Source organism: Harpia harpyja, chromosome 1 (genome assembly GCF_026419915.1).
Source record: "Harpia harpyja isolate bHarHar1 chromosome 1, bHarHar1 primary haplotype, whole genome shotgun sequence".
In the NCBI taxonomy this organism is placed as follows: Eukaryota; Metazoa; Chordata; class Aves; order Accipitriformes; family Accipitridae; genus Harpia; species Harpia harpyja.
Genome location: NC_068940.1, coordinates 95,627,520 through 95,640,299, shown reverse-complemented (window position 1 = coordinate 95,640,299; position 12,780 = coordinate 95,627,520).

Sequence of the window (12,780 nt, the reverse complement as noted above, 5' to 3'; positions counted from 1 at the left end):
CCCTCCACCCCCAGCAACACTTTCTGCCCAAGCATGTCTACTTCTGATTTCTTTTATAAGCCTTATCTGTGGCACTCCTCTTTGCTGCTATTGTTTTGCACTGGAGGACAATTTTTCACCTTCAGAACCTGAGTTTGTCCTCAGCGAAAGAAACTTTTAAGGAAGGGAAACTGCAGTGTAATCGAAAATGTATTTTAATCACTGCAACTAATTATGAAGAGTGGTAAATCAGTAAGGGTCAGAGCTCTAGCACCTTACTCCAAATGACAAACAGTAGTGCAGCTGATTGTAATGGGATTACTCCTGTGAGTAGCTGCCCATTACTTTTACTGAGATTCATAGTCTCTTTGAAAAACTATCTGAAAGATCATTAATAAAAGAATAATTAACAAGGAAATTGAAGCCATTATTTCAAGAATTTCTGCAAACAATGGAAAAACTTCATTTGTGGTGGAGACAATGAATCAGGGCAGTGAAAATGTAGGTAGCTCTGTATTACTGATGGATACCAACAGGCATAATCTCATTTTGGGGGCAGGTGGGGTAGGAGGAAAAGGATATCTGTTTATGGATACATGAACTAAATTAATTGTTAAATCAGAGCAGAAAACAAATATTAAGACAAGAAATGACCTTTTATAGGTATTGAGTTCTTTGATCCTGAGGAATTTTGAAATGGACCAGATTTTCTCAACCTTCATTGCTTTTGTGAAATAACAGTTGAGATTTTTCCATTGAAATAAATGAAATGTTTCTGAGAAACTTATATTAATTAAACTGTCATTGAACCTAAGGTAGATGACTGTCAAAACCCAACCTGGTTCACCAGTTCATCTGGGAGGCCCCTCGGAACATAGGCGGGTAGCTCCAAGGCAAACTAGTCAAGTAAAGTGCCCCAAGCAAGCAATTCTGGGCTTCCCAGACTGCTGGGCTCCATGCAGCACTACCAGCGTGGAACTGGATGTCTCGTGGCTGTGATTTATCAGCTCCTGGGCAGTGCTGTGAGAATGCAATTGCTCCATGCATGCCTGAAGTCCTTCCACTGGTGGATGGATGGGGCATTTCTGCTGTGCACTTGGGGCTGTCATGTTACCCAGAGCAGAACCAGACCACTGCTGCTTGCATTCACTTATGTGGACCTGCCTGCAATTTCTATCTTTCAGCCTGTCTGTATTATCTCTTCACAGCACGAACGTACCAAAATCTAGAAAGACAGACATGAGAAGGTCTACTTTACAAAGGCCAGTTCTTTTAGTCTTCCCTAAGGTTCATAGTTAGAGATGGTGTATGGGGCTGGATGGACCAAATCAAATCAAATAAAATCATTAAGTCTGGAAAAGACCTCTAAGATCATGAAGTCCAACCGTCAACCCGGCACCATCATGCCCACTAAACCATGTCCTGAATTGCCACGTCTGCGTGTTTTTTGAACACCTCCAGGGATGGTGACCCTACCACTTCCCTGGGCAGCCTGTTCCAATACCTGACAACCCTTTTGGTGAAGAAATTTTTCCTAATATCCAACCTAAATGTCCCCTGCTGCAATTTGAGGCCATTTCCTCTCGTCCTATCTCCAGCCACCTGACAGAAGAGACCAGCACCCACCTCACTACAACCCCCTTTCAGGTAGTTGTAGAGAGCGATGAGGTCTCCCCTCAGCCTTCTTTTCTCCAGACTAAATAACCCCAGCTCCCTCAGCCGCTCCTCATAAGACTTGTGCTCCAGGCCCCTCACCAACTTGGTTGCCCTTCTCTGGACACGCTCCAGCACCTCAATGTCTTTCTTGTAGTGAGGGGCCCAAAACTGAACACAGGACTCGAGGTGCGGCCTCACCAGTGCCGAGTACAGGGGAACAACCACCTCCCTGTTCCTGCTGGCCACACTATTTCTGATGCAGGCCAGGATGCCGTTGGCCTTCTTGGCCACCTGGGCACACTGCTGGCTGGGCTATTCCTAATGTTGGAACACCCTACCTGTTTAAGGAAACAAAAAAGCACAGGTTTGATTTGTTCAGCAGGCTCCATGCAAGCTGTCAGGAAGACAAGTTGAGCAAGGTTGTGAGGACGTCTGTTCAAGATGTACTTAAAATTCACCACCCCTTGCAAAACAAAAATCAGTAGAGGTTGCCTTTGACTCCCTGACTAAACATCCTCAGGGCTCTGCATTTTAGATGGTTATTTTAAAGAGTGAAACAGATCAAAAAATTATGTATGAAGACTCAGTCACTTCTTTGGCTTCTCCCACACTTACTTATATTTCTCAGCAATGTTGCTCTGCCTCCTACATTTTACCAGAACATTTCTTGCTGGAAAAGTGGGAAAGGAAAGTAGTTCTCCATCAGCAGAGAAAACTCCAAAGTGTGTGTTTCTCTCAGCCCTGAGGCTTTGGTATGAACACGTGTGGAGATCTGAAACACATATTGCTGCCACCAACGACGGCCACTTCGGTGTGGCATGACCCAGACTGGTGTTCACACATTTAAAATAATGACATTGTATAATGTATGCGATCTTGCAACCTAACTGGTTAACAAAACACCTGAGACGCCTGATCTGGAGCCCTGAATCTGTCTGATATGCCGGAGTCTATTAGTACCCCTGGCGGCTGCATGAAATACATCCCATACTCTCCCAAAATCTCTGCACAATGTTACCTTCTGACATACAGGACAGAAAAAACCCATAAGGTTATGCTAAGGTAAATTCATGTTTTATTCTATAAAAAGCTTCAGTCAATACATATGGAAAACCTCTGGCCAGGCTTCACAACCAAATCACTCAAGATATTTGTCTGTCTATTAGAACATACTATATGGATACCGTGTACAAGTACTGGGCTATGGAAGAAAGGAGAAACTCATTATTATACTATGAAATTTTGTTACTGATTTCTGTTGCTTATTTTTTAACATGACAATCCAAGTTAAAAAAACACAAGACAAATGGCATTTGTAACATTTGCAAAGAAACACCTATTTCTAAAAAAAACCAGGAAAACTGTAATTAGGAAAAGGCATCTTGTAAAAAAAGAAGGTGGCAGCGTACTTGATTTAAAATCATGTCAGTTAAAAATGTCAAGCATATTGGTTGTTGTAGTGAAATGGGCTTTTGTCTCTTAAAGAGCTGATCTATAATTAAGAGTTTTGTGGTAGATGATGTTTCTGTATTCAGCTCCCATGAATCCCAGGGCTGTTTTCCCTAAAGCTACTGCATCAAGACAAAGGCATGGAAAAAATGAGCAGCAAGGGGTAAAAAAAAAAAGTGCCATTAGATGTCTTCTTTTGTTTATTATGTTTGACCAGGGAGTTTACCTTTCTTCTTTTTTTAATCTTGATTTTTTTTAGTCTTTCATTAAAATGCAATGTCCTCTAGTTGATAGTATTTGGGCATCTTTCCCAAGTCTGTCTGACAACATCAATGGTTAGCTGTTGAGCTGCAGTGACCCCTTAAGCAAGCTGTCCTCTGGTATTCTGGCTGCACCTACTATTACTCAAGCAGTGGGAGCCAAACAAATACGACATTTGGATCTTGCCTACTTGTTCTGCAAAGTGCCCCACCAAGCCTGGTGTACGGACATGCTGTATAAGGAATCGACAATTCCCTGCGATTACACAGCGGGACACGAACACTGGCAGCAGAGCTGAGAACTTAACTCTGGGGTATACGGGGCTGACAAATGCAGAGACATATTGATCCTCGGCAGTCTGTCTCATCAGCAAAGTAGTAATGGTCTGCATATTAACACAACAGCCTATGAGGTTACAAAAGACAAGAAAGGACGCTGGAGCTTAGTGCCTAGAGGATGAGCATGCTGTGCTAGCTCCACACGTAATACGGAAGGTTATCCAGCCACCATTACTTGGCTCAGAGGCCAGCCTCACCAGTGTTTATTTAAGCAGAAGGATTAAAAATGACCACCTCTGCTGAAATGTTTGTGCCAAGCTGGAAGTCATCAGGGCGAGCAAGTAAATTGCAAACTAGGAAGAGCTAGCAAATTAAGCAAAAGGAAAACGAGTTCCATGGATGTTGGACAAAAGTGTTGGCTAAAAAGTACTGATTACAAAACTACTATTGCTTGATGAATGCACATGTCCTCAGCTGGCATCAAGGAGAGAATCAGCTCTCGCTTGGTTCCTACACATGCAGGTGACAGATGATAATTCTCTGCCTTCTAAGTACAAGCTGGAGGTATCATTGTAATCACCAGTCCAGTGCCAGTCCAGTGCCAGGGCAGTGCTGCAGTGACACTGAGGAATGGTGCTGCAGTGTTTGCTGGTTTTAAGTGATTAATACTGCAAAACAGCTCTTGCACTTATCCTCCCTGTACAGAATCTGTGTAGGTCTGGAAGCTGTGCAAGAATCAGGCTGCACAATCAAAACTTCAGAGAAGGTAAGTTCAATTACTTCATCCATGTACACATCTGCCTATTACCTGTAAAAAGAGGAGTGTAAAAACACTCAGTGGAACATCATGATATCCTGTGAAATTTCAGCTTTCTTTCAAAAATCCCGAATGGGCTTTAAACAAGGCATTGTGGAAGACTGTGGGTTTTGACAGATTATTGCTAGAAAAATGTGAATGCTGAAGTACTATTTTAGCAGTACTATTGCAAACAATTAATATTATTTTAAAATAGAAACACCCTAATACTGTTATTAAAACATGACTTTTGTCATATGTATGTTATATCTCATATATTATAATACTTTTAAGAGAAATACCTTGGTTAATGATCAGATAATACTACAGAATTATTTTAATTCTTGATTATCAGTAACTTTTTTAATATCACTGGGTGGGTACTGTTAACACTTTCAATTACAGTTTCAGGATGAACATTCATTATGTCAGAATTTCTTATGAAACAGAAATTCTGTTTCCCAGGAAACCCCAGAGCCTTTTTCTGTATGTTTTTTACTTTTTCTATTCGCTTTTGTTTATGATTTTTCTAGAGATTTGTAGGCAGATTCTTGTGTAGGCTGTCTGGACTCCAGGGTAAAGAGGTCTTCAGGCTATTTGCAGGGTGTCTGAAAATATGGTTTACATTTATTAGAGAGATATTTTTTCTTTCTCCAAAAAAAAAAAATAGGGATTTGAAAATTAGAAAAAAGTGAAAAAATATTTTGTAGCCCACAGTAGTCTTGGCTGATGGTTAGGGCTCTTAGTCACCACACTCACATAAATACAGCCTATCTGCATCAACAGCCAAGTACACCTGGGATCTAAATTAACTGCTAAGTACCTTTGTGAGGACATTCTGCACTGAATGATGAAGACAAAAGAAGATTAATTCAACAATTTCATTATAATTCTAGTATCATAGTGCATCACTGATATTCTTGCACTTCTGAATGCTAGGGATAATGGAAAGAAACTAAAAATATAAAAAAAAAGACTATATTTAGGCCTATTGAATACCATTTAACCTCATTGTAATCCTTACAGTTTCTGCTGTCTTCTGAACTGGTGAAACTCAAAGTCTGCACTTTACCCTTCATCAGGAAGGCAAAAGCTCTTGAAACAAGTGGGGATGGAGAAGGAGGAGCAGCGTGATGCTGAGCTGTCGCTTCTGCTTGCAGACCTTCACAGAAGGAGTAGAGGGAGATGAACATGGTCAGCAAGGCTTAGGGTAGGGCTTGTTTCGGGGTAGGAAAGGTACCGCTATGTCAGTGTAGTATGCAGTGTCGCTCTGCCCACATGGGATCTAGGAATGTCTTCCTGATCCAAAGCCCTTTGGGGCTGAATTCAGTCCATTTTGAATAGAGGTTGTTTACAATTACAGCCCAGTGAGAAATGTCCTCTAGCCCCTACCTACTGGTCTGGTACACTGATTTCAATGGCAACATCTCAACAGAACTGAGATCAAAATCTGCCCTCATAGGATAACACAGATTTTCCAGTTGCATTTCTATTATGGGCTTTAATCATAGTCTTGACATTTTCTCTATGCATTCTTGTGCCTGAATGAAATATTTTCTTTTTTTTTTATAGAAGCAAGGAACACTGTAGAGTCAGTTGGATCAATTACTACATTATAGCCAATAATATTGATTCTACTGTATTCAGTAAGGTAATAGACAGCACTGAAAATGTTAACATTCAACACTTATTAGATTATTAGACATATTGATAGTAACCAAAAATAATTAATAATTTAAAGTTCAGTTGTATTGCCAATGAAGTAGGTTAGTTGAACATTCTTAGATGAAATCAAGGCTCAGACAGCATCCCATTTCACAGCATTAACAAAGGACACATTGGAATAATCATAAAACATAAACTCCTGTTGATTGCTTGCTAGAAGTCTGAAGAGCAGTTAAAGCCCAGTTGTAATTAAAAATTCTTTTTTTTTTTTTATTTATAAACCCCAAATTGCTCCCCAGCAGTAGGAACAGAAACCCATCCCAGTTATACGTGGCATTTATGGTGCAGAGCAGCTCCTTGAGCCTCTGGTGTTCCTTCCACACCTCACGTCAGGGTAGCTCTTTCCTTGGGGATGGTCGGGTCTGTCCCCAACAGCTATCTATACCCCTTGGTAAAATCTCTGTATTATTTTGCTCTTATGTATGTGAAGCAGACACTGCGCATGCTGACACCAAGCCCAGCAGCACAGGACCCTGGAGCAGGAAGAGTGCACCCAAACAGGGAGTGTACTGACCCTGTACAGTAGCCATCCAACAGTGGGGCTGAACTCACATTTACAGGGACAGGCAATGAGGTCTGAGATCAATAAGGGGCACATAGGAAAAAGTCACAAGGTTTTTTACAGGTAAATGGCCATTTTTTCTTTTCCAGATGTGTAACAACAACATAGTCTTATTTTGTTTCTATTTCGTGTTGATGAATAACCTGTGCTGTTCTTGTTTTGTACATTATTGTTCTTTAAAGCTGCCGCATGCCTGTACACATCAAATACATACATATTGAATTACGTGTACTTGCACACACATACGCACAGAAAGTACCCTACAAAATTTTCTGTCGCGATCCCCAACAGTTAAGAAGCTTTAAACCTGTCACTGATTCAGGTGACAGCCCTAAACACCAGGTTACAGGCTTGACTAACTAAATGATATCTTTTCCTCCATGTCCTCATTTTTAATTATTTGTACAAAATAGACATGCTACAACAGTGCCCTCACCTCAAAAAAGCCTCAAAGCCAACCCAAATATAGAAACATCAGTAGTTTTTGCAAAACGCAAGAGGTTTATGCCTTTTTTCATTCCTCTGCCAGTCCTATCTGTAACTTACCCTCTGGCTTTGCAGAGGTTTAAAGTGGCCATTTGCTAGCTAACAGGCAGTAGGCAGTTCTCCCCCTGAAAAAGCTGCCTGCAACTGCAGACTTATTTAAATGTGAATGTGTAGCTGGTCTCCTGCATGCAAATAAAGCAGATGCTAAAATATTAAACTCTACCACTGTCCACTATTCATTGCATCCAACTGGTGCTGTCAGAAGCAAGCTGCTTGACTAACCAGGGCCCGTGATTTAGTATGACATCTCAACTCTAATTACTTCCTCCTCCTGATTCATTTTCTCAGCCTCCAATTTTCAAATTCAGAGAGCCTGGATTCAAGGTGTTGTGGGTATGGTTTTGTGCAAGAGAGCTAGAAATGCACTTGCCTCTGAATGCAGAAGATACTGAATCACCTTGGGGACCCTGAAATGATTTGCTACAAAGCTAGGTCTTTCGAGGGGCAATCTAACCTGCTCTTGGGTGTCTTTGTGGTGTCTTGGCAGATTCGTCAAGTGTCACGTACTAAGCATGGGTGTCACGCAGCTGGCTCCTACCCTAACTGTCCGCACAGGCCGCTGTCAACCCACATAGTCTCTCTGCTGCTCTGCCCCATCTACCGGGCACAGATATGCCTTTTTCTGGCATGAAGGATCGCAAAAGTGACGACACTGGTATTATTCCCGTGCAATGCTGCATTCAGATTTGTGACAGGGGATGGGTCAGGTCATGTGGCAGGGCAGCCCCAGACTTCCCCATTGTACATCTGGACCATGAGCAAACCACAGATAACAAATTGCAAAGAAAATTATCACAAACATTTTGAATAAATATACTCTGCTGCAGGGTTAAACCTGCCTGTATACCTTACATTTCACCAAGAATAGTCCCTGATGTCCTATGAATCAACAGCACAGGCAATAAGAAACAACAGCATCTTTAAAGCTCTCTGCAAGCTGCTATTTTCTCTAGCAGTATGTTTTTCTGTGTTGAAGAAAGTGAACATTTTGTTGACCTTACTAAAATATTATGATCTTTTCTTTTGAAATTTGCCAGTGAAATCAGAAATAACTGAGATTTTCTTTTTTGGAATGGAGAGGGAGAATAAACCCCCTACTTTCTTTTCTTTCTTGTTTATTTTTCAGAGGACAAAGTCAAAACTTGAAAATGTTTCCCACCAAAATGAAAACAAGATTTTCCAGACTATTTAGAAATGTTCTACAGATATTTTTTTTGTAGCCTCCACGCATTTTAGAAAGTTAAAATACAAACTCTAAGGGTATTCAGGGTTGACTTTGGCAGGCTAACTTGTTTTAATTACATTTTCCCAACATTTTTAGGTTAGGTTCGTTTCAGTTCTAGTTAATGTGCAGGAAGAGAATACCTTTTTCCTAGGGAAATACATCTCGTAGACCATTAAAGCTGCCAGTTATTAAACAGTGAGGTATGGGACCTAGAGAGTGCTTCCCCAAAGTCCACATTTCAGGTTACGTGACAGGAGCATGCCCCATGTAATATGAGGCAGGTGGCGTGCCACTGCTGTGTGGGTTGATCATATGAAGTACTTCCCTTGCTATCTGTGAGTTGTCAGTTCATTGCAAACGCCTCCTGATACCAAAGTACCTCATTTAACTTTCACAGTCCTCTTCCCAAGAACTACTGCCCAATGAAGCACTGAGCACGTGCCTTCTACTTCCTGAGTAAACTGACTTGCCTTCCCTCCTACTAGAAATATTTTTTGATGCATGCAGCAAATTTCTCACCAAATAATAAAAAAAAAATCATGAAGCTGCAATGGCAAAATCTGATATTAAAATTTTTATCTGTAGAGCGCAACAATCAGGCTTGCCCTTCTGCAGCTCCCAAGCAGCTCTGGATGCCCTCCACTTGCTCTTTCTTCAGCTAGAAGTGGGTCTTCTTTGTAACTAACTCATAAATTATTATTTTGTTCAGCTGTCACCACTGCCACATGCGTTGGGCTTACTAAGGAGTACGTGCAAGATGGAGAACTTCTCAGAGAACAGTGAATCCCTCCTGCTATCAACAATAATTCCAAACAATGGGGAAATTGAAAGCATCTGAAGTAAAGCTGGACAAATCAGGCCTGTACCATTTATCACTCATGATGAACACCTAAGCCTTCACAGCTCTTTTCTATGAAAATTGTCTTTGGTAATCCATGATCTCAATCCACGGATGGGTGATTTGCACACAATTTGCAAATTAATTGTCTCTAATAACAGTCCCAGACTCCAAAGCCAAGACTGCAGATTTCCAGTATTTCCTCTCCTGTGTGGAACAACTCAGAGGATGTTCTTTCTCCTTTTCTCTTCTTTTTTTTTTCATTCTTCATTACCTTATTGTCTTTCTCTGTGAGCTCACTGGTCCTGTTTCCCATTGCAAACCACTGATTTTACAAACAAATATTGCCAATAACTTCAGTTTCAATGTGTCAAATTTTCATTTGGGGTAAATAAAAATAATTCTTCTACATTGAATTAATTTGTTATCATTACTTATTAAGCTCAATCTGTTACTTCTGAGGATTTAGTCAAGCTAAGGGCCCTTTTCTGCTGTGCATTTTACGAATATACAACAATATATTGTTCCTGCTCCAGACTATTTATTGTCCAGATAGACAAAGGACAAGGCAAAAGCCAATAACGTACAAGGAAGTCAAAAAGAAAAAAAATGCCATCAGTTGTGGTTCTGGCTATTTATATTGTTTAGGAACACGACTGCATTTTTGTTACCAGATCGGAATGTACAAGCTTCTCTCTTGGTGTTTAGTCCTATTAAGGCAAGTAAGAGAGACATCTATACCCATTTTCTGCTACATATTTATTTTGTGCAATGGCTTGTGAAAGAAAATGCTGACTGTTTTTTCCAGCTCTGAAGTCTTTTCACAGTGTGTGTGGGAAACAACAGAGACTGAAATTTAATGCTGTTGTTGAATTTACAAATACCTTTAAATCTCAAACTATAGCACCATTTTAAACCTTGGACAGCGAGTGGGGGCTGGGCAGCTTTATACAGCCTTCTCCCTGGCGTCAGTGCTAGGATGGAGTTTCTGGATGCCTCTGATGTGCATTCACCATCTCCTGGTCCCCATGGGAGGAATGGGGCCACGGCTGTTAGCAGCAGCTGAAGTGCCATGGGTTCGGCATGGGGTGTGGGAATAGTGCGGTTTCTCTTCCCCAGAGGAAGAGAAACCGTCTTCCTTAGACAAGGCAAAGGTCTCCTGGGTGACCCTTGATGGCTCTGCCACTCTGCTGTGAATCATCTGAGAGCTCACAAGATGCTTTGCACTTCCATTTCTGACTGGAAATACCGGAGGAGAAAGCTGCCTTTTCCTTTTCTTGCTCTAAAATCTGTCTATCATATGGATCAGGGAAGTGCTCTGGTGTATGAAACCAGCACTGACTTAAGATCAAATCTAAAACCAAAGAATTGGTAGTGTGTTCATTGTAACCTGCCTAGTTTTTGGTACTGTGTGAGAGCCTGTATGTATATAAGCTTGATTAAAGGCTATAATACAAATAATTTAAAAATTTGTATTTCTTTCTTTTTCAACACTGTCATACAATATAATTTTATGATTTCTAGAGGGTACTTAAAAATGAATTATAGGGTGTTTTCTTTACGCTCTTGGTTGCAAGTGAACTACCAAGCTTAGTATTGCCTTCTGTAAATACCATTCCAAATAATCATGAAACATCCTTTAATTCAATTGTAAATAACCTCTGAGAACCATAAAATGATATATTCTAGGCTGGTGACCAAACAGATGTATTCACCATCCTGACTGTAAAATGAAACCTAAAACAAACCCAGCGTTTTCGCTTGCTTTTGATCCGTAATATGCCTCTGTGCATGAAAAATACAATGGAGCCTATACAGCCTGTAACACTCTCCTTGGAATTAGTCCTTCTTAGAAAAACAAAGTTAAAATCAAAACAAAACAAAAAATCAGTATGTTTCCCATTAAAAAAATAAATAATAAAGGCCTTTACTCGACAGTGGTTGAGATATAGATACGCAGGAGGAATTAACAGCCATTGCAGGAAAAGATGCGTTTTTTTGACACTTACTACAAAAATCATGATATGACATTTTTGAGGACAGTGTTTTACTGTTACTTATGTATTAACTTCTGAGGCCTCTTCGTCTTGATGCTTGGTGCAAGAAGCCCTCTTTACACTACCAAAAGCTCTATAAATCTGTGCTTAACACAGACACCTTCTTTCAAATTTTGTCCTAAAAGGCACGATAAGAAATCATAGACAGCAGAGTAAGCAGACATTTAAAATACGAAGGCACTGTTGTAGTTGTTTTTGTTTGGCTCAACATTTGGGGCGCTCAGATGAAAAAAACCACACAGTATTTAAATCACACAGGACAGGAATAAAATTTTATACTGTAAAGCAAAGCTTAAAAAGAAGCCAATAAGTAGCACCCAGGGTTGCAGTAGGTTAATGGTGGTGAGAGAAATTAAACAAGGCGGAAAGCAGAGTCCCCCCTTTACATGGTGTGGAGCACACACAACACTAACCCACAGGCCCTGGCCCTTGCAGCATCACCTCCACCTCCACCACGGCCTGAGGCTCCTACAGCTGTGAGCCTGAGTTTGTGGGCATCTACTAGGAGACTGCTCAGGAGTGTGAGCCTCACAAGGGTGGGTGGCCACGCAGGGGTCAGGGACGAAGCCCTCTGACACTACTTGTGTCGTCAGAGCAGAACAGAGCTGTACGTGCTTTGATAAGATGTGCAAAAAGATGAGTTGCTTAAGCACAGGATGACACGCTGGGCTAGGTGGGCTTGATTCCTAAAAAGCCTGGGTGAAGCCTCACAAATGTGTCATCTTGGGTGTCACAGTGGCACCCAAAAGCACTCTGTTTTTTTAGCTCTATCGCCAAGTGGGAGGAATAAAATTGATGATCTTCTCCTTGCATTTTTGATAAATAAGTGCTACTGTTTTCCTGAAAGCACCTGTTTCCTTCCTACATCTCTTCTTGGGAGATTTTTTAAACAATTTTTTGCCTGAGAAGCAGCTGAATTCCAAATCCCAGGTCACCCCCCATCTGTTTGCAGAAAACGAGCTAGTTAATTTGGGGAATGCTAAAAAAGAGTTCTAAAAAGCCTCTTTCACATTGATGCTCCCCAACATGGGAAGGCAAGGCATATGGGGGAGCAGCAGTTGGTGGAACAATTTTATTTGTGCTATGAGAAACTGGATAAAAGTGTTCTTGTGAGGACACATGATAAATCTTAAAAGCAGATTCGATGATCGCCTTTTCCCTCTTGGGCTATTATTACCTACATATTGCGCAGCTGGTACTGACTACCAGTAATGTGTGTTTAGCTATTTTAATATTCACTTTTGGAATAGGGTGGCAGACACTCCCCATTTTGTGGTTTGTAGCTCTGTAAGTGTTTGTAACTTTGCAGCTTTCCATCTGCAAGCAAATTCATGCTCACCTCTGGGTACAGCGTTGCCAGGAAGACACAGATAAGCTGAAGGGAGCTTGGAGAAAAAGAACAGAAGTT